Raw genomic sequence first — 20,735 nt, forward strand, 5'->3', positions numbered from 1 at the left:
AAATGAAAAAAATCATCAAACTAAATAAAAAACACAAACATGAATGAATGGGCGATAGATGTAATCCTTGAGGTGGGCTGGCTCTCTGAGTGTTCTGCCAACTTGAGTAACATAAGATGTTTCTTCCCTCACATCTTTTTCTTCTGAATCTGGCAATGATTTCAGGGATTGTCCCGTTCTGGACAGACTCTTCACCTCCAAGTGTCCTTGATGCTTATACTTGTAGTTTCATTGTTTGAGTGTAAACATTCTCATCTCATTATCATCATGTTCATTCCCTATCTCATTATTCCGTTTTTCACAGATTTCTTCAATTTCTCTTTGGCCACCTTTCTTCTTCTGTTCATATGACCAAGATGGCCATCATATGATCATCCGATTGATGATAGGAGCATTTCTCTGAAGATCCCACCACTCAACATTAACACCTAAACTGTCCAATAAGGGGGCAGGTTAGTTGTATAAAAAAAAAATAAAGATAAAAAGTGCATAACATCCTCACAAGGTGGCTGATAACCAGCCAAATATATATATATATATATATATATATATATATTATATTTATAATCTAAAACTTGCATTTTTTTGTATGCTCTACAGTTTGTCTCTTACATTTCCACAAGTTTTAACTTATGACTAATAGCTGTAAAGAGTCCTTGAACATCTACTCATGACCCCAAGCTGAAACACTGTTTCTTGGTCTTAAATTACCCCTGAGGCTGTCATCTGTGGGCCGATGGGGCACTGGAGCAAAGGAGTCTCTTCCCAGCTCTGCTGGATCGCTGGTGGAAGGAGAGTACGGGGAGAAAGATAATTTTTTTAAGCCTTGAAGCCCAGACAATATGTTATTACTAGAGATGAGCGAACACTAAAATGTTCGAGGTTCGAAATTCGATTCGAACAGCCGCTCAATGTTCGTGTGTTCGAACGGGTTTCGAACCCCATTATAGTCTATGGGGAACAGATACTCGTTAAGGGGGAAACCCAAATCCGTGTCTGGAGGGTCACCAAGTCCACTATGACACCCCAGGAAATGATGCCAACACCTCTGGAATGACACTGGGACAGCAGGGGAAGCATGTCTGGGGGCATCTAACACACCAAAGACCCTCTATTACCCCAACATCACAGCCTAACAACTACACACTTTACACACTCAATACCACCTCTCTGACAGTAGGAAAACACCTTGAAACATGTGTATTTGGCACTTGCAGTGAGGAGAGCTTGTCACCAGCAGTGAATTTGGCCATTGTAGTAAGTTGAGGTTGGCACCAACATTTGTTTTGAAAATCAGGGTGGATTGAGCCTCTAACCAGCAGAGTTTGGGCAAATTCATGGTGGAGGGAGCCTCTAAACACCCCAGTTTGGGCAAATTCATGGTGGAGGGAGCCTCTAAAAACCCCAGTTTGGACCAATTCATGGTAAAGGGAGCCTCTAACCAGCCCAGTTTGGGCAAATTCATGGTGGAGGGAGCCTCTAACCAGCCCAGTTTGGACCAATTAATGGTGGAGGGAGCCTCTAACCAGCCCAGTTTGGACCAATTAATGGTGGAGGGAGCCTCTAACCAGCCCAGTTTGGACCAATTAATGGTGGAGGGAGCCTCTAACCAGCCCAGTTTGGACCAATTAATGGTGGAGGGAGCCTCTAAACAGCCAAGTTTGGACCAATTCATGGTGGAGGGAGCCTCTAAAAACCCCAGTTTGGACCAATTCATGGTGGAGGGAGCCTCTAAAAACCCCAGTTTGGACCAATTCATGGTGGAGGGAGCCTCTAACCAGCCCAGTTTGGGCAAATTCATGGTGGAGGGAGCCTCTAAACAGCCCAGTTTGGGCAAATTCATGGTGGAGGGAGCCTCTAACCAGCCCAGTTTGGACCAATTAATGGTGGAGGGAGCCGCTAAACAGCCCAGTTTGGGCAAATTCATGGTGGAGGGAGCCTCTAAACAGCCCAGTTTGGACCAATTCATGGTGGAGGGAGCCTCTAAAAAACCCAGTTTGGACCAATTCATGGTGGAGGGAGCCTCTAAACAGCCCAGTTTGGGCAAATTCATGGTGGAGGGAGCCTCTAAACAGCCCAGTTTGGGCAAATTCATGGTGGAGGGAGCCTCTAAACAGCCCAGTTTGGGCAAATTCATGGTGGAGGGAGCCTCTAACCAGCCCAGTTTGGACCAATTAATGGTGGAGGGAGCCTCTAAACAGCCAAGTTTTGGGAAATTCATGGTGGAGGGAGCCTCTAACCAGCCCAGTTTGGACCAATTCATGGTGGAGGGAGCCTCTAAACAGCCCAGTTTGGACCAATTAATGGTGGAGGGAGCCTCTAACCACCCCAGTTTGGACCAATTCATGGTGGAGGGAGCCTCTAAAAACCCCAGTTTGGACCAATTCATGGTGGAGGGAGCCTCTAACCAGCCCAGTTTGGGCAAATTCATGGTGGAGGGAGCCTCTAAACAGCCCAGTTTGGGCAAATTCATGGTGGAGGGAGCCTCTAAAAAACCCAGTTTGGACCAATTCATGGTGGAGGGAGCCTCTAACCAGCCCAGTTTGGACCAATTAATGGTGGAGGGAGCCTCTAAACAGCCAAGTTTGGACCAATTCATGGTGGAGGGAGCCTCTAAAAACCCCAGTTTGGACCAATTCATGGTGGAGGGAGCCTCTAACCAGCCCAGTTTGGACCAATTAATGGTGGAGGGAGCCTCTAACCAGCCCAGTTTGGACCAATTAATGGTGGAGGGAGCCTCTAACCACCCCAGTTTGGACCAATTCATGGTGGAGGGAGCCTCTAAACAGCCAAGTTTGGACCAATTCATGGTGGAGGGAGCCGCTAAACAGCCCAGTTTGGGCAAATTCATGGTGGAGGGAGCCTCTAAACAGCCCAGTTTGGACCAATTCATGGTGGAGGGAGCCTCTAAAAAACCCAGTTTGGACCAATTCATGGTGGAGGGAGCCTCTAAAAAACCCAGTTTGGACCAATTCATGGTGGAGGGAGCCTCTAACCAGCCCAGTTTGGACCAATTAATGGTGGAGGGAGCCGCTAAACAGCCCAGTTTGGACCAATTCATGGTGGAGGGAGCCTCTAAAAACCCCAGTTTGGACCAATTCATGGTGGAGGGAGCCTCTAAAAAACCCAGTTTGGACCAATTCATGGTGGAGGGAGCCTCTAACCAGCCCAGTTTGGACCAATTAATGGTGGAGGGAGCCTCTAAACAGCCAAGTTTGGACCAATTCATGGTGGAGGGAGCCTCTAAAAACCCCAGTTTGGACCAATTCATGGTGGAGGGAGCCTCTAACCAGCCCAGTTTGGACCAATTAATGGTGGAGGGAGCCTCTAACCAGCCCAGTTTGGACCAATTAATGGTGGAGGGAGCCTCTAACCACCCCAGTTTGGACCAATTCATGGTGGAGGGAGCCTCTAAACAGCCAAGTTTGGACCAATTCATGGTGGAGGGAGCCTCTAAAAACCCCAGTTTGGACCAATTCATGGTGGAGGGAGCCTCTAACCAGCCCAGTTTGGGCAAATTCATGGTGGAGGGAGCCTCTAAACAGCCCAGTTTGGGCAAATTCATGGTGGAGGGAGCCTCTAAAAAACCCAGTTTGGACCAATTCATGGTGGAGGGAGCCTCTAACCAGCCCAGTTTGGACCAATTAATGGTGGAGGGAGCCTCTAAACAGCCAAGTTTGGACCAATTCATGGTGGAGGGAGCCTCTAAAAACCCCAGTTTGGACCAATTCATGGTGGAGGGAGCCTCTAACCAGCCCAGTTTGGACCAATTAATGGTGGAGGGAGCCTCTAAACAGCCAAGTTTTGGGAAATTCATGGTGGAGGGAGCCTCTAACCAGCCCAGTTTGGACCAATTCATGGTGGAGGGAGCCTCTAAAAAACCCAGTTTGGACCAATTCATGGTGGAGGGAGCCTCTAAAAAACCCAGTTTGGACCAATTCATGGTGGAGGGAGCCTCTAACCAGCCCAGTTTGGACCAATTAATGGTGGAGGGAGCCGCTAAACAGCCCAGTTTGGACCAATTCATGGTGGAGGGAGCCTCTAAAAACCCCAGTTTGGACCAATTCATGGTGGAGGGAGCCTCTAAAAAACCCAGTTTGGACCAATTCATGGTGGAGGGAGCCTCTAACCAGCCCAGTTTGGACCAATTAATGGTGGAGGGAGCCTCTAAACAGCCAAGTTTGGACCAATTCATGGTGGAGGGAGCCTCTAAAAACCCCAGTTTGGACCAATTCATGGTGGAGGGAGCCTCTAACCAGCCCAGTTTGGACCAATTAATGGTGGAGGGAGCCTCTAACCAGCCCAGTTTGGACCAATTAATGGTGGAGGGAGCCTCTAACCACCCCAGTTTGGAACAATTCATGGTGGAGGGAGCCTCTAAACAGCCAAGTTTGGACCAATTCATGGTGGAGGGAGCCTCTAAAAACCCCAGTTTGGACCAATTCATGGTGGAGGGAGCCTCTAACCAGCCCAGTTTGGGCAAATTCATGGTGGAGGGAGCCTCTAAACAGCCCAGTTTGGGCAAATTCATGGTGGAGGGAGCCTCTAACCAGCCCAGTTTGGACCAATTCATGGTGGAGGGAGCCGCTAAACAGCCCAGTTTGGGCAAATTCATGGTGGAGGGAGCCTCTAAACAGCCCAGTTTGGACCAATTCATGGTGGAGGGAGCCTCTAAAAACCCCAGTTTGGACCAATTCATGGTGGAGGGAGCCTCTAACCAGCCCAGTTTGGGCAAATTCATGGTGGAGGGAGCCTCTAAACAGCCCAGTTTGGGCAAATTCATGGTGGAGGGAGCCTCTAACCAGCCCAGTTTGGACCAATTAATGGTGGAGGGAGCCGCTAAACAGCCCAGTTTGGGCAAATTCATGGTGGAGGGAGCCTCTAAACAGCCCAGTTTGGACCAATTCATGGTGGAGGGAGCCTCTAAAAAACCCAGTTTGGACCAATTCATGGTGGAGGGAGCCTCTAAACAGCCCAGTTTGGGCAAATTCATGGTGGAGGGAGCCTCTAAACAGCCCAGTTTGGGCAAATTCATGGTGGAGGGAGCCTCTAACCAGCCCAGTTTGGACCAATTAATGGTGGAGGGAGCCGCTAAACAGCCCAGTTTGGGCAAATTCATGGTGGAGGGAGCCTCTAAACAGCCCAGTTTGGACCAATTCATGGTGGAGGGAGCCTCTAAAAAACCCAGTTTGGACCAATTCATGGTGGAGGGAGCCTCTAAACAGCCCAGTTTGGGCAAATTCATGGTGGAGGGAGCCTCTAAACAGCCCAGTTTGGGCAAATTCATGGTGGAGGGAGCCTCTAACCAGCCCAGTTTGGACCAATTAATGGTGGAGGGAGCCGCTAAACAGCCCAGTTTGGGCAAATTCATGGTGGAGGGAGCCTCTAAACAGCCCAGTTTGGACCAATTCATGGTGGAGGGAGCCTCTAAAAAACCCAGTTTGGACCAATTCATGGTGGAGGGAGCCTCTAAACAGCCCAGTTTGGGCAAATTCATGGTGGAGGGAGCCTCTAACCAGCAGAGTTGTGGGAAAGCAGGGTAGAGGGAGCCTCTAACCAGCAGAGTTGGTGGAAATCAGGGTGGAGGGAGCCTCTAACCAGCAGAGTTGGGGGAAATCATGTTGGAGGGAGCTTAGTATTAGCAGAATTGTGCAACGCTTATGGTGGATGAGTATGAGGATGCGGAGGAATTGGAGAGGTTGAGTACAGACATGGAGTTTCATGTTGGGGTGCTTTACACAGGTGGGCACAAAAATGAAGGCTCTATCCAGTGGTGGTTCATTTTTATCAAAGTGAGCCGGTCGGCACTCTCAGCTGACAGACGGGTGCGCTTGTCAGTGATGATGCCACCGGCTGCACTGAACACCCTCTCAGATAGGACGCTGGCGGCAGGACAGGACAGCACCTCCAAGGCATATAGGGCAAGTTCAAGCCACAGGTCCAACTTCGACACCCAATACGTGTAGGGCGCAGAGGGGTCGGAGAGGACAGGGCTGTGGTCGGAAAGGTATTCCCGCAACATGCGCCTATACTTCTCACGCCTGGTGACACTAGGACCCTCCGTGGCGGCACTTTGGCGAGGGGGTGCCATCAAGGTGTCCCAGACCTTAGACAGTGTGCCCCTCGTTTGTGTGGACCGGTGAGAACTTGGTTGCCTACTGGAGGAACTGCCCTCCCTGCCGCCAACGTCACATGCTGGAAACATCTCCATCATATTCTGCACCAATTGCCTGTGGCAAGCATTGATGCGATTGGCCCTCCCCTCTACCGGAATAAAAGACGAGATGTTGTTTTTATACCGGGGGTCAAGGATAGCAAAGATCCAGTACTGGTTGTCCTCCATGATTTTGACAATACGCTTGTCGGTTGTAAAGCACCCCAACATGAACTCAGCCATGTCTGCCACAGTGTTAGTTGGCATGACTCCTCTGGCCCCACCGGAAAGTTCAATCTCCATTTCCTCCTCATCCTCCATGTCTACCCATCCGCGCTGCAACAATGGGACGATTCGAAGTTGCCCGGAAGCCTCCTGTATCACCATCACATCATCGGACAACTCTTCTTCCTCCTCCTCCTCCTCCTCCTCCTCCATTAAACGCAGTGAAGCGGACAGATGTGTGGACCTACTCTCCAGCTGTGACGGATCGGATGCTATCCCTAACTCCTCTGTGTGATCTGAGTTATCCCTGATGTCAATCAGGGATTCTCTCAGAACACACAAGAGCGGGATTGTAAGGCTCACCATCGCATCCTCAGAGCTCACCCTCCTTGTGGACTCCTCAAAGACCCGTAGGATGTCACAAAGGTCTCTCATCCATGGCCACTCATGGATGTGAAACTGAGGCAGCTGACTTTGTGGCACCCTAGGGTTTTGTAGCTGGTATTCCATCAAAGGTCTCTGCTGCTCAACCACTCTATTCAACATCTGAAACGTTGAGTTCCAGCGTGTGGGGACGTCGCACAAAAGCCGGTGTTGTGGCACATGCAGGCGTTGCTGGAGAGATTTTAAGCTAGCAGCGGCTACTGTCGACTTGCGAAAGTGGGCGCACATGCGCCGCACTTTCACCAGTAGCTCTGGAACATTGGGGTAGCTCTTTAGGAAACGTTGCACCACTAGGTTGAAGACGTGGGCCAGGCATGGAACATGTTGGAGTCCGGCAAGCTCCAGAGCTGCTACCAGGTTCCGGCCGTTATCACAAACGACCATGCCTGGGCCCAGGTGCAGCGGCTCAAACCATATTGCCGTCTCATCGAGGAGGGCATCCCTCACCTCGGAGGCAGTGTGCTGTCTGTCCCCCAAGCTGATCAGCTTCAGCACAGCCTGCTGACGTCTACCAACGCCAGTGCTGCAACGTTTCCAACTCGTAGCTGGGGTCAATCTAACAGCGGAGGAGGAGGCGGTGGCGGAGGAGGAGGCGGTAGAGGAGGAGGAGGAGGGGGGTGTTCTTCTCGTGTCCCTGCCAGGAATGTTAGGCGGGGAGACGAGGTACACCGGGCCAGTTTGGGAAGCAGTCCCAGCCTCAACTACATTCACCCAGTGTGCCGTCAGTGAAATGTAGCGTCCCTGTCCGCATGCACTTGTCCACGCGTCGGTGGTCAAGTGGACCTTTGTGCAAAGCGCGGAACTAAGGGCCCGCCTGATGTTGAGTGACACGTGCTGGTGCAAGGCGGGGACGGCACACCGGGAGAAGTAGTGACGGCTAGGGACGGCATAGCGAGGTGCCGCAGTTGCCATCAGGTCCAGGAAGGCGGGAGTTTCAACAAGCCGGAACGCCAACATCTCCTGGGCCAGCAGTTTAGCGATGTTGGCGTTCAAGGCTTGCGCGTGTGGGTGGTTAGCAGTGTATTTCTGCCGCCGCTCCAATGTCTGAGAGATGGTGGGTTGTTGTAAAGAAACGCCTGATGGTGCCTTTGATGGTGCAGGAGAAGGAGATAAGACAGGACCAGGGGAGGATGAGGTAGAAGTCAACAAAGTGGCGGAGGCAGATGAAGTGGTGTCCTGGCTCGTCCTCTGGAGTGCATCGCCAGCACAGTCAGCAGTGGCAGTGGCAGAGGCAGAGGCAGTGGCAGAGGCAGTGGCAGTGGCGTGAACGGCAGGCGGCCTTTGTCCTGCCGTTGCTGCCTGCCACTGATTCCAGTGCTTGGATTCCAAATGACGGCGCATTGAAGTGGTGGACAGGTTGCTCTTCTCAGAGCCCCTAATCAATTTCGAGAGGCAAATTGTGCAGACAACACTATATCTGTCCTCGGCGCATTCCTTGAAAAAACTCCACACCTTCGAGAAACGTGCCCTCGAGGTGGGAGTTTTTCGGGGCTGGGTACGAACTGGAACATCTTGGGAGATTCCGGGTGTGGCCTGGCTTCGCCTAAGCTGCTGACCTCTGCCTCTGCCTCTAGCTACCCTTTTTGGTGCTGCACTTGCCTCAACATCCACACTACTTTCCCCGCTTGACATCCCCCCTGTCCAGGTCGGGTCAGTGTCCTCATCATCCACCACTTCCTCTTCCAACTCCTGTCTCATCTCCTCCTCCCGCACAATGCGCCGGTCAACTGGATGCCCTGACGGCAACTGCGTCACATCATCGTCGATGAGGGTGGGTTGCTGGTCATCCACCAACAAATCGAACGGAGATGGAGGAGACTCTAGTGTTTGAGCATCTGGACACAGATGCTCCTCTGTTAGGTTCGTGGAATCGTGACGTGGAGAGGCAGGTTGAGGGACAATGAAAGGAGCGGAGAACAGCTCTGGGGAGCAGGGACAGTTTGGGTTATTGTTCTGTAAAGCTTCGGAATTTTGGGAGGAAGGAAGACAAGACTGTTGGGTAATAGGAGGAGAGGAGGCAGAGTCTGACTGGCTGCTGGACAATGTGCTGTAAGCGTTCTCTGACAGCCATTGCAAGACCTGTTCCTGGTTCTCGGGCCTACTAAGGTTTGTACCCTGCAGTTTAGTTAATGTGGCAAGCAACCCTGGCACTGTGGAGTGGCGCAATGCTTGCTGCCCCACAGGAGTAGGCACGGGACGCCCTGTGGCTTCACTGCTACCTTGCTCCCCAGAACCATTCCCCCGACCTCGCCCACGGCCTCGTCCACGTCCCTTTCCGGGAGCCTTGCGCATTTTGAATTCCTAGTTAGAAATTGGCACTTTATACCAGTAGTAAAAATTGTGGGTGCACGTAACCCCAATATATTCTTTGAATTACCAGTCAGAAACTGGCACTATATGGCAGTAGCAAGAAATGAGGGTATTTGTATTCCCAATATATTCTTTGAATTCCCAGTCAGACAATGGCACTGTATACCAGTAGTAAAAATTGTGGGTGCACGTAACCCCAATATATTCTTTGAATTCCCAGTCAGACACTGGCACTATATGGCAGTAGCAAGAAATGAGGGTATTTGTATTCCCAATATATTCTTTGAATTCCCAGTCAGACAATGGCACTGTATACCAGTAGTAAAAATTGTGGGTGCACGTAACCACAATATATTCTTTGAATTACCAGTCAGAAACTGGCACTATATGGCAGTAGCAAGAAATGAGGGTATTTATAACCCCAATATATTCTTTGAATTCCCAGTCAGACAATGGCACTGTATACCAGTAGTAAAAATTGTGGGTGCACGTAACCCCAATATATTCTTTGAATTCCCAGTCAGACACTGGCACTATATGGCAGTAGCAAGAAATGAGGGTATTTGTATTCCCAATATATTCTTTGAATTCCCAGTCAGACAATGGCACTGTATACCAGTAGTAAAAATTGTGGGTGCACGTAACCCCAATATATTCTTTGAATTCCCAGTCAGACACTGGCACTATATGGCAGTAGCAAGAAATGAGGGTATTTGTATTCCCAATATATTCTTTGAATTCCCAGTCAGACAATGGCACTGTATACCAGTAGTAAAAATTGTGGGTGCACGTAACCCCAATATATTCTTTGAATTACCAGTCAGAAACTGGCACTATATGGCAGTAGCAAGAAATGAGGGTATTTGTATTCCCAATATATTCTTTGAATTCCCAGTCAGACAATGGCACTGTATACCAGTAGTAAAAATTGTGGGTGCACGTAACCCCAATATATTCTTTGAATTCCCAGTCAGAAACTGGCACTATATGGCAGTAGCAAGAAATGAGGGTATTTGTATTCCCAATATATTCTTTGAATTCCCAGTCAGACAATGGCACTGTATACCAGTAGTAAAAATTGTGGGTGCACGTAACCCCAATATATTCTTTGAATTCCCAGTCAGACACTGGCACTATATGGCAGTAGCAAGAAATGAGGGTATTTGTATTCCCAATATATTCTTTGAATTCCCAGTCAGACAATGGCACTGTATACCAGTAGTAAAAATTGTGGGTGCACGTAACCCCAATATATTCTTTGAATTCCCAGTCAGACACTGGCACTATATGGCAGTAGCAAGAAATGAGGGTATTTGTATTCCCAATATATTCTTTGAATTCCCAGTCAGACAATGGCACTGTATACCAGTAGTAAAAATTGTGGGTGCACGTAACCACAATATATTCTTTGAATTACCAGTCAGAAACTGGCACTATATGGCAGTAGCAAGAAATGAGGGTATTTATAACCCCAATATATTCTTTGAATTCCCAGTCAGACAATGGCACTGTATACCAGTAGTAAAAATTGTGGGTGCACGTAACCCCAATATATTCTTTGAATTCCCAGTCAGACACTGGCACTATATGGCAGTAGCAAGAAATGAGGGTATTTATAACCCCAATATATTCTTTGAATTCCCAGTCAGACAATGGCACTGTATACCAGTAGTAAAAATTGTGGGTGCACGTAACCCCAATATATTCTTTGAATTCCCAGTCAGACACTGGCACTATATGGCAGTAGCAAGAAATGAGGGTATTTGTATTCCCAATATATTCTTTGAATTCCCAGTCAGACAATGGCACTGTATACCAGTAGTAAAAATTGTGGGTGCACGTAACCCCAATATATTCTTTGAATTCCCAGTCAGACACTGGCACTATATGGCAGTAGCAAGAAATGAGGGTATTTGTATTCCCAATATATTCTTTGAATTCCCAGTCAGACAATGGCCCTGTATACCAGTAGTAAAAATTGTGGGTGCACGTAACCCCAATATATTCTTTGAATTACCAGTCAGAAACTGGCACTATATGGCAGTAGCAAGAAATGAGGGTATTTGTATTCCCAATATATTCTTTGAATTCCCAGTCAGACAATGGCACTGTATACCAGTAGTAAAAATTGTGGGTGCACGTAACCCCAATATATTCTTTGAATTCCCAGTCAGAAACTGGCACTATATGGCAGTAGCAAGAAATGAGGGTATTTGTATTCCCAATATATTCTTTGAATTCCCAGTCAGACAATGGCACTGTATACCAGTAGTAAAAATTGTGGGTGCACGTAACCCCAATATATTCTTTGAATTCCCAGTCAGACACTGGCACTATATGGCAGTAGCAAGAAATGAGGGTATTTGTATTCCCAATATATTCTTTGAATTCCCAGTCAGACAATGGCACTGTATACCAGTAGTAAAAATTGTGGGTGCACGTAACCCCAATATATTCTTTGAATTCCCAGTCAGACACTGGCACTATATGGCAGTAGCAAGAAATGAGGGTATTTGTATTCCCAATATATTCTTTGAATTCCCAGTCAGACAATGGCACTGTATACCAGTAGTAAAAATTGTGGGTGCACGTAACCCCAATATATTCTTTGAATTCCCAGTCAGACACTGGCACTATATGGCAGTAGCAAGAAATGAGGGTATTTATAACCCCAATATATTCTTTGAATTCCCAGTCAGACAATGGCACTGTATACCAGTAGTAAAAATTGTGGGTGCACGTAACCCCAATATATTCTTTGAATTCCCAGTCAGACACTGGCACTATATGGCAGTAGCAAGAAATGAGGGTATTTGTATTCCCAATATATTCTTTGAATTCCCAGTCAGACAATGGCACTGTATACCAGTAGTAAAAATTGTGGGTGCACGTAACCACAATATATTCTTTGAATTACCAGTCAGAAACTGGCACTATATGGCAGTAGCAAGAAATGAGGGTATTTGTATTCCCAATATATTCTTTGAATTCCCAGTGAGACAATGGCACTATATGGCAGTAGTAAAAATTGTGGGTGTATATAGCCCCAATTCTATTGCTAGGGGACTTGCAGGGTATTTCTGGGGTGAAGGTGGGGGGGCACACCGTTGGAACGGGTATCGGGGTATATATCGGGTATACGGGAATACACTGACAGTGTATTCCATTCAGGATCCTGGGAAAGCTGGGTTGCGGCGATTGAGCCCGTCAGTGCCACGTTACACTGACAAGCTTCTCCCTGGAATTTAGCTCTTACAAGAGCTGTTGTGGTTGTCTTCTCCTTCCTATCCTAGCCTGTCCCTGCCTACCCAGAATCTAAGCCCTAGCTAGCTGGACGGAAACCTCCGTCCTCGGTGAATTGCAAGCTCAGAATGACGCGAACCTGGGCGTCGCTGTTCTTTTAAATTAGAGGTCACATGTTTTCGGCAGCCAATGGGTTTTGCCTACTTTTCTCAACGTCACCGGTGTCGTAGTTCCTGTCCCACCTACCCTGCGCTGTTATTGGAGCAAAAAAGGCGCCAGGGAAGGTGGGAGGGGAATCGAGTAATGGCGCACTTTACCACGCGGTGTTCGATTCGATTCGAACATGCCGAACAGCCTAATATCCGATCGAACATGAGTTCGATAGAACACTGTTCGCTCATCTCTAGTTATTACTCGAGGGAGGGGGGAGACAATACATAAAGGTCAGAGCCACCATGTGTGTCTATGGAAAGTTGGATTGTTAAAATAAGCACACAAAATGAATGCTCAAGTTTTCGGTAAGTGTAAACCTAGTGGTATTATTATAGTAATGTAGTATTGTTATAGTAGTTCAAGTAGCTAATTGATTAATCACAATTTTGCTTTTCAGCAAAGTTGAAAGGAATAAGAGTTGTCAGCTTCAAATTGTTTCTCTGTGTGGCCCATTTATACAGACAAGTTTGAAGCCCTTGGTCTAGATCTTGCCTATCCCATATAGAAAGGTATATATCTGTCCTGCACCCTTTGTTTTCTGCATGAATATTCTCTGCTTTGTTATTCCTTGGTCAGGGGATAATCATACACATTAGGGACAGTGTGTGCCTACATAAGCGTACAGAGACTTACAAGTCATTCCTGCTCCACTAGGGATTCTGGGTAAAAAATATGCAAATCTTTTCTCCAGGATGTAATTAGGAGAACAGTGCACTCTATATGCCGCCCTCTAGGGACAGCCCCCTTAACATCATGCATGACTCAGTTAAAAAGCCTACTGACATGATGCGGAGTTTATTGCCAAATTAGTATTTCTATTCTAAAAGGAACAGATTCCCAGCTACGGACAGCGCTGTTTCTGTCTTTTAGACCTCCTCAGCATAGCGCAGGGATACTGATTTGGCAGAGTGAGAGACTATAGACCAGGGTCAGGGGATAATCATACACATTAGGGAGAGTGTGTGCCTACATAAGCGTATAGAGACTTACAAGTCATTCCTGCTCCGCTAGGGATTCTGGGTAAAAAAATATGCAAATCTTTTCTCCAGGATGTAATTAGGAGAACAGTGCACTCTATATGCCGCCCTCTAGGGACAGCCCCCTTAACATCATGCATGACTCAGTTAAAAAGCCTAACAACATGATGCGGAGTTTATTGCCAAATTAGTATTTCTATTCCAAAAGGAGCAGATTGAAGATATCCTGGGGATGACATTTGCCGATCAAACTTGTACTGTAATAATAATAACAATGATAATAATAATAAATTTTACTTATATAGCACCAAAAATTCCACAGCACTGTCTTTAGTTTGCACTTGAAGCTGTAGAAATTGGGAGTTAATCGGATTGTCTGGGATAGAGCATTCCACAGAAGTGGTGCAACTTGGGAGAAGTCTTGTATATGAGTGTGGAAGGTTCTGATAATAGAGGATGTAAGTCTTAGGTCATTGATTGAACAGAGAGCACGGGTTGGGTAATAGAAATGAAGAATGAAATGTAGTGAGGTGCAGCATTATGGAGAACCCTGTAGAAGTTTACTTAAGTTTTTGAACTCTTCATATATAAATTGAGTAGCATTGGCCGAGAACACAATACCAGAAATGCCAAGTCTTTCTTCTATGACTAAGGCCACTTTCACCCGAACATAAAACAGACACATTTCTGTGCCCCTAATACAGTTCACTTAGCAAGGGGATTAAAGACCTGAACGGACAGCATCATCAGATTCTAAGATACTATTAGTCATCAGACCGATGGTTGGGCCTGGATAATCTGCTGTAATATGGATGCAGAAATGGGGCTGCATTACACTAATGTGAAATTGACCTGGAATGCAATTTCTGCCATTACTACTTTCATGCCGCCTGATACAATATCTCAGTATTTGTGGACAGTAGATCTTTTCATCAGTGCTTTTTCTAGATGCTTCTACACACAGTGGTTGCATCAGATATACAGTATGGAGAATGTTTCCTACCATAACATATCTGGCTGCCCGGTGATCTACAAACAGCAAGCTTTAAAATCATAATTGTACCAATATAAATGTAACCAGGGCCAGAATGGGACTAGATAAAGGTAGGCAGCTACCTAGAGTGCCACCTACTGGCAGGAAGGAAGAGGCACAGCCAGACCTTCACTCCTACACCACTCTGGCCTGCATATGTACATATGTGTATATGAGGAATATTGTACATTGCATGTTTAAGACGCAGACGTATGCAAGAGTCTTGTCAGCAAACGTTATCTAAGGCTTTAGGACCTTTTGCCAAGATCATGTGGTCACATTTCATGCTTAAAAGTTCTCCAGCCATAGAAGCCTGAGGATAAGATTAAGGCTGGTCTTACACGACCGTAGTGGTTTTTGCAGTCCGCAATTTGCGGATCCGCAACACAAATTTCACTCTAAAAATTCATTCCGCAGACATCCGTGCCCAACCGCAAAGTGCACCCGCAACGTTCTGTGTGTATCAGTATTATGCGGATCCGCCAAAAACAAAAAACACCACAAAACACACATGTTGACATCCGCAATTGCGGATATACACTGATGTATGTTCAGTGTATATCCGCATAACTGCACACACCCATAGACTTGTTCGTGCCATAAAAACACGGCCATTACGGACATGCAGTATACTGTCCAGGCCACGGCTACAGCACACCACACCACGGACAAAATCTACGGTGGTGTAAGAGGCCGCATAGAAAACAGTGGGTCCGCAAATGGTCCGCAATTTGCGGTCTTAAACTATGGTCGTGTAAGACCAGCCTTAGCTGGAGAAAAAGTCCATGCTAAGTGTTTTTCACCGAGTGTGTGATGTATAATGTACTGCCTCTCTCGCCCTCTACATCCATTGTCCAGCACTGCTTCTTTCCCTGTAAAGAGATGCCCAGAGATGCTTCTCTTCCCTCATAAAGCCACTGACCAGTGCCACTTCTCTTCCAACATAAAGCCACTGACCAGTGCCACTTCTCTTCTCCCAACTTACCAGCGCAGTTTCTTTTACACTATATAGACACTGCCCATTACTGCGTCTCTTGTCCATATAGACACTGCTCAGTACGATTCTCCTGCCCTGTACAGCCACTACACCACAATAATTCTCTTGCCCTATATGGCCACAGCACTGTGCTGCTTCTCTTGGCTGTATAGCCACCACCTAGCGCCACCTATCTTGCCTTAGAAAGCCCAGCACCTCTTCTGGTTCCCTATATTCCCAGTACTGCTCTTTTCCCCCATATAGCCACTACCCAGTACTGCTTCTCTTGCCCTGTACAGACAATGCACAGCACCACTTCTCTTTCTTGTATAGACACCTCCTATTACTAAACTCCACATGTTAAACCCACTATTGCTACTAGCATTCCCATCATTCTCCTCTTCCCCTGTACCCCCTGACGGTTTACTATTATTGTCCTGCACCTCTGATCTGGGGTGAGAAGTCACATCTTTATGGGGTTTCTTTACCCTGACTTCTATTGTGGCATATCATATATTGGGCAGCATGTGCGGAAGGTTAGATTGTGAATCCTATTATAAATAAATCTATTATGGCTGTGATTTGGTTGGCAAAGGGAGGAAGGGTCACAATTTACTTTATATTGCTCAGGGCACCATAATGACTTGTTCTGACCACACATATGAAGTATTACTACAACCTTCATCTCTGGCCTGGCATCTTGTCCTGAGTATAATAAATTCCTCTTTCTGCAAAAGATGAGGTGGACAATAACAACCTTCTGTGTGCCATTTAAGAGAGGAAGATGACTGTATTACAAGACCCCAGCAAAACACATCTTACGTTCAGACTTTAGCAGAATTTAGTGGTTTCTAAAAATAAAACTTAACTATTGCAACCATGTATGTACTTACTCTACAAGACAAAATTGCCCCTAGGACAAACACGTAATGCTCTAACATCTGCACAAAAATACAAATCAGGACATGACATGAAGCACAACGGCTCAGAGATAAGACAATGTCAAACACTGGAAGAAATGGTGAACTGGTAGAAGTGGGGAGTGGGATTTAGCAGCCATGTGCTACAACCATGTGCTTACCATACAGCATATGATAAGAGCTTATTCTGGGTGTTCTGTAGGTTTGTTTGCACACTTAGGGAACCTGCACACGGAGTTTACGCTCGCTCATTCTGAATGTAAAACTCGTTTAGAGTGAGCAGCGTAAAAAACAGATCCCATTGACTTGAATGGGTGCTGGCATACGCGCGCATCACATTGAAAGCAATAGGTTAAAAAAGCCTCCCATTGATTTCAGTGGGGAGTGCGCGTATGCTGGCACCCATTCAAGTCAATGGGATCTGTTTTTTACGCCGCTCACTCTGAACGAGTTTACGTTCAGAATGAGCGGAGCGTAAACTCCGTGTGAAGGCTCCCTTAGACTTGTCAGCGGGACTGAATGCAAGAGTAACCGAATCATATTGACCTAGATGTATCCTATTAGGCAAGACAAAATGACCGCATGAGAACATTTGAAGCCTCTTACATGTCAACACCTATTGAAAGTCATGAAAGTGCTGACAGAGCTTTTACTCCCCAACAGAAACAGACTTTCCTGTTATTCCAACTCTCCAATATCTATAATACCAAAATCCTGAATGTAAAGACTGCTCATCTTGTCCCATACTTCAATAAATTGTCCATATAAAAAGAGGCTGACTAGTTATTCTGAAAGTCTTAAAGCAAGTTCACATGCAGCAGATATATGTAGAAATGTCTGATAGTTATATTCTCCAAACAACTCCATTGAGATAAGGAACATTTCAGAAATTCAGAAGTCTGCAGTGTGTTACCCTAAAGAGGAACTTGGCTACTTCTTCAGAAATTTAAGCAAGCTCCTTGGTCAGTGGGGTCATACATAATTGAGTTTTTTATGTGGATCCAGGGTGAAAAAGGTTACAGCGTGCCGGATTCAACTTGTTCAGCTCAAAAAAGGACCTTTAATGTGCAGTCCAAGGTTTCTTTGGTATGAACAATAATACTTCTCAGCCCTGCGTCAGTTTTATCCCTCTGTGCTTCCTAGGAGCGCTCCTATGCATAAACACAATGGGCATCTGAATGGGCCCTTACACTTTCCTATTCTCAGAAGAACAGTCACAGTTCTTGGCTATATGGAGGTCATATAGGGAGTCACAGTGTATGAGACCTGATAGATCATGGAATTTATTCCTTCTTAATAAGCACATAAAATCACCAAAACAGGTAAAGGGAAGAAAAAAGCTGCATGTGTCTGACACTTGACATAAGATCTATACAAGTAATCCCTATTATTTACTTTAGGGCTCCATGCCCACAAATATCTCATGGCCTTCACTGTGCCATACCCCAGTGGATGCCATATGTATCTTGGTATAAATCTCATAGAGGAGAACAGCATTGTACGCACAGTACTATACAATTTGCACACCATCTAAAACTGTCCACACATATTAGTTATATACTAACCAAACCCTCTGATCTCAACATCTAAAGTGTATGAAGACCTCCCAACTCTCCCATGACTGCAGATAACAGGGAAAATAAACATACAATTGCCTAATTCTTTTGCTCTGGGGAAATAAGTCACTGCCAGGACTAGGATAAGGATTTTCTTCCAGCTCAGCAAACATACAATAATTGGCTGAACCTAATATGTATGGAGGAGAAGGACTAGATAGCGGTCTACAGTGCATGGTCTTGACAAGATAATCCTGTAACCTCTGCAGATAATGTAGCTTGAACCATTAGATCTCAGACACTTCAGAAAGAGTTTAAGTTCCAGATTCCCATCTCACACATTTATGGTAGTCTCAGCTATTTTCAGAACTTCCATAGACATGAATGGACAGACAGACAGACAGACATGAGCATGCGTGGCTACCGCTCAGCGGCCGTAAGACAGAAGTCAGGGGACCTCCAGTCTTTAGATAAATGTGTGGGGTGGGATAACCGGGCAACAACTGCATCTCCTCCCTTAGGTTTTGGGCTGTCTAATTTTCCAGAGAAGAAAAGAAGTGGGCATGCCGAAATCCAACTGCCTGATCCTTCTCTCCCGCTATAGCAGATTAAATGAGTGGCTAGTTCCACCGAAATTAATGTAATGGTTATGGACACTAATACTTCTTCAAAAAAGGGCCCGTTCACACGGAGTAAACGCACGTGTATTTTGGCAAAATACATGTGTAAAATAAGACTCCCATTGACTTCAATGACATTTTTTCACATATGTAAAAAAAACCACATCAAAATACACATGTAAAATGTCATTGAAATCAATCGGAGTCTAATTTTAACATGTGTATTTTGTCAAAATACATGTGCGTTTACTCCGTGTGAACGGGCCCTTACTGGGATCACGTCCAGCTTTGGCTCAAAAAAACGAAAATTGCATAAAAGCTGAATGTGTGCTTCCATCCTTAAAGAGGACATATCATGCTGAATGCTAAATATCATACATCATTTGAAGGCTCCTGTGCACCTGAACGAATTTAGTTGAACACAATCTACCTAACTATTCCAAAGACCCCTGGAAGTTTATAAGTAAATTAGCCTATTTTCACCAAATGTGTGGTAATATTTTCTTTTCTCTAAATAAAAGGTCACTGCCTACTTGGAGAATAAGAACTAACACACATTGCAACTAGAGATGAGCGAACTCTGTTCGGATCAGCCGATCCAAACAGCACGCTCCCATAGAAATGAATGGAAGCACCTGTGACACTGACTTTGCCGGCGGCCGGCTGGCGTCACAGGTGCTTCCATTCATTTCTATGGGAGCGTGTTGTTCGGATCGGCTGATCCGAACAGTGTTCGCTCATCTCTAATTGTAACCTTCCAGAGGCCATATCTTTTGAACAGGTAGACAGATTAAAGACAAAAAAAAAACCAAACACACAACTAAGTGTTTACAAAGCGAGTGCCAATAAATGATGTCCGCCATTTAGCATTTTGGGGACAGGTCTCTTTAAAGTGCTACAACATCTGGGAGCTGCTTTAATATTTAGATTAAGGAATGGTCTTATGAGTCATTTTCTGGCATGAGGTTATTTGTTATCCCTCTCCTTACAACCAGGATAAACTGAGATAAAGGAGCAGATAGTTGTCAGAATACACATAGAGTACTGTCATAATGTGATGGTCATCTGGACAGGTTTTCGGCTCAACCCGTACATGGTATATAGTCTAATGTAAATGTGCTGTCTGGCACCAGATGCAGGTGGAATTTAATATGAGGATCACCCTGCTAGTAAAGTCCCACATCTGGAGCTTCACAGCTCCACCGGTAGGCAGACAAGACAATACAATAAAAGTTCAATATATATATATATATATATATATATATATATACATACATATACACATACACACACACGTACATACATATGTAATTATATTCATTGACTATTCAGCATCATACTCCTTTCTCCGAGTTTCCATTTACCACAAGTCTGGTTTCCCATAACTTTCCTGATATTGGTATTCACAAAGCAAGCGTCTTACCTTGGGCCTGCCTGGGGGGCGAGCTTAGAAAAGCAGCTGCTAGGTTCCCACTGATTCCAAACTTCCCAGGCTCCTGTTGCTGCTTAAATCCAAGCGTCTACCAATATTAAGATGTTTGCTTATGTTCCACGCTAGAGATCTGAGAAGTTTCTTCTTTCCCAGTAAGAGCCAACTCTATAGACCCCAGATAAGGAGGCAGTCAGCTCACTCAGGGCTTTGCAGGAGAGTGGATTCCACTTTGTAGAAAAAGGTGTTTTCACCCCCCAGCTTGGTTTTGCCTTTCCCAGCAGCTCACAAGGTTCCTTTCTGGGTGGGACCCACTGCACTAGTTTTATTGTAGCCCAGGGTGAAAAAAAAAAATCAGAGTGAAACATTAGACAGATGGGACTGAAAGCAGCTCTATACTGTGCGGAGCACACAGGAGAATGAGGAAGTATCTGTGTGACTACAGAGAACACTTCCCTCATCCCAGGACTGACAAAAACAAAAGAAACCCAAATTAGGACCAACTGCGGCCGTATCGGGATTATCAGCACCATCTAGTACTATACAGTCAGTGTAGGTACCACAATACTACACAATAAGCAATATATAATATTATAACATCATGATATAACCATAAAATATATATTACATGCCAT

General features: G+C 45.9%; 1 protein-coding gene across 2 annotated transcripts in view; it reads right to left on the reverse strand.

Annotated features, from left to right (window-relative positions):
* PAPLN (papilin, proteoglycan like sulfated glycoprotein) overlaps window positions 1–20,494 on the reverse strand; it is a 76,711-nt gene extending 56,217 nt beyond the window's left edge. For both annotated transcript variants that reach the window (XM_075282876.1, XM_075282875.1), the window contains exon 1: window positions 20,095–20,494. The gene's annotated coding sequence lies outside the window, so the exon portion shown is untranslated. The remainder of the gene's footprint in view (window positions 1–20,094) is intronic.
* Window positions 20,495–20,735: the final 241 nt, after the last annotated feature.

The sequence above is a fragment of the Leptodactylus fuscus genome, chromosome 7 (assembly GCF_031893055.1).
Source record: "Leptodactylus fuscus isolate aLepFus1 chromosome 7, aLepFus1.hap2, whole genome shotgun sequence".
Lineage (NCBI taxonomy): Eukaryota > Metazoa > Chordata > Amphibia > Anura > Leptodactylidae > Leptodactylus > Leptodactylus fuscus.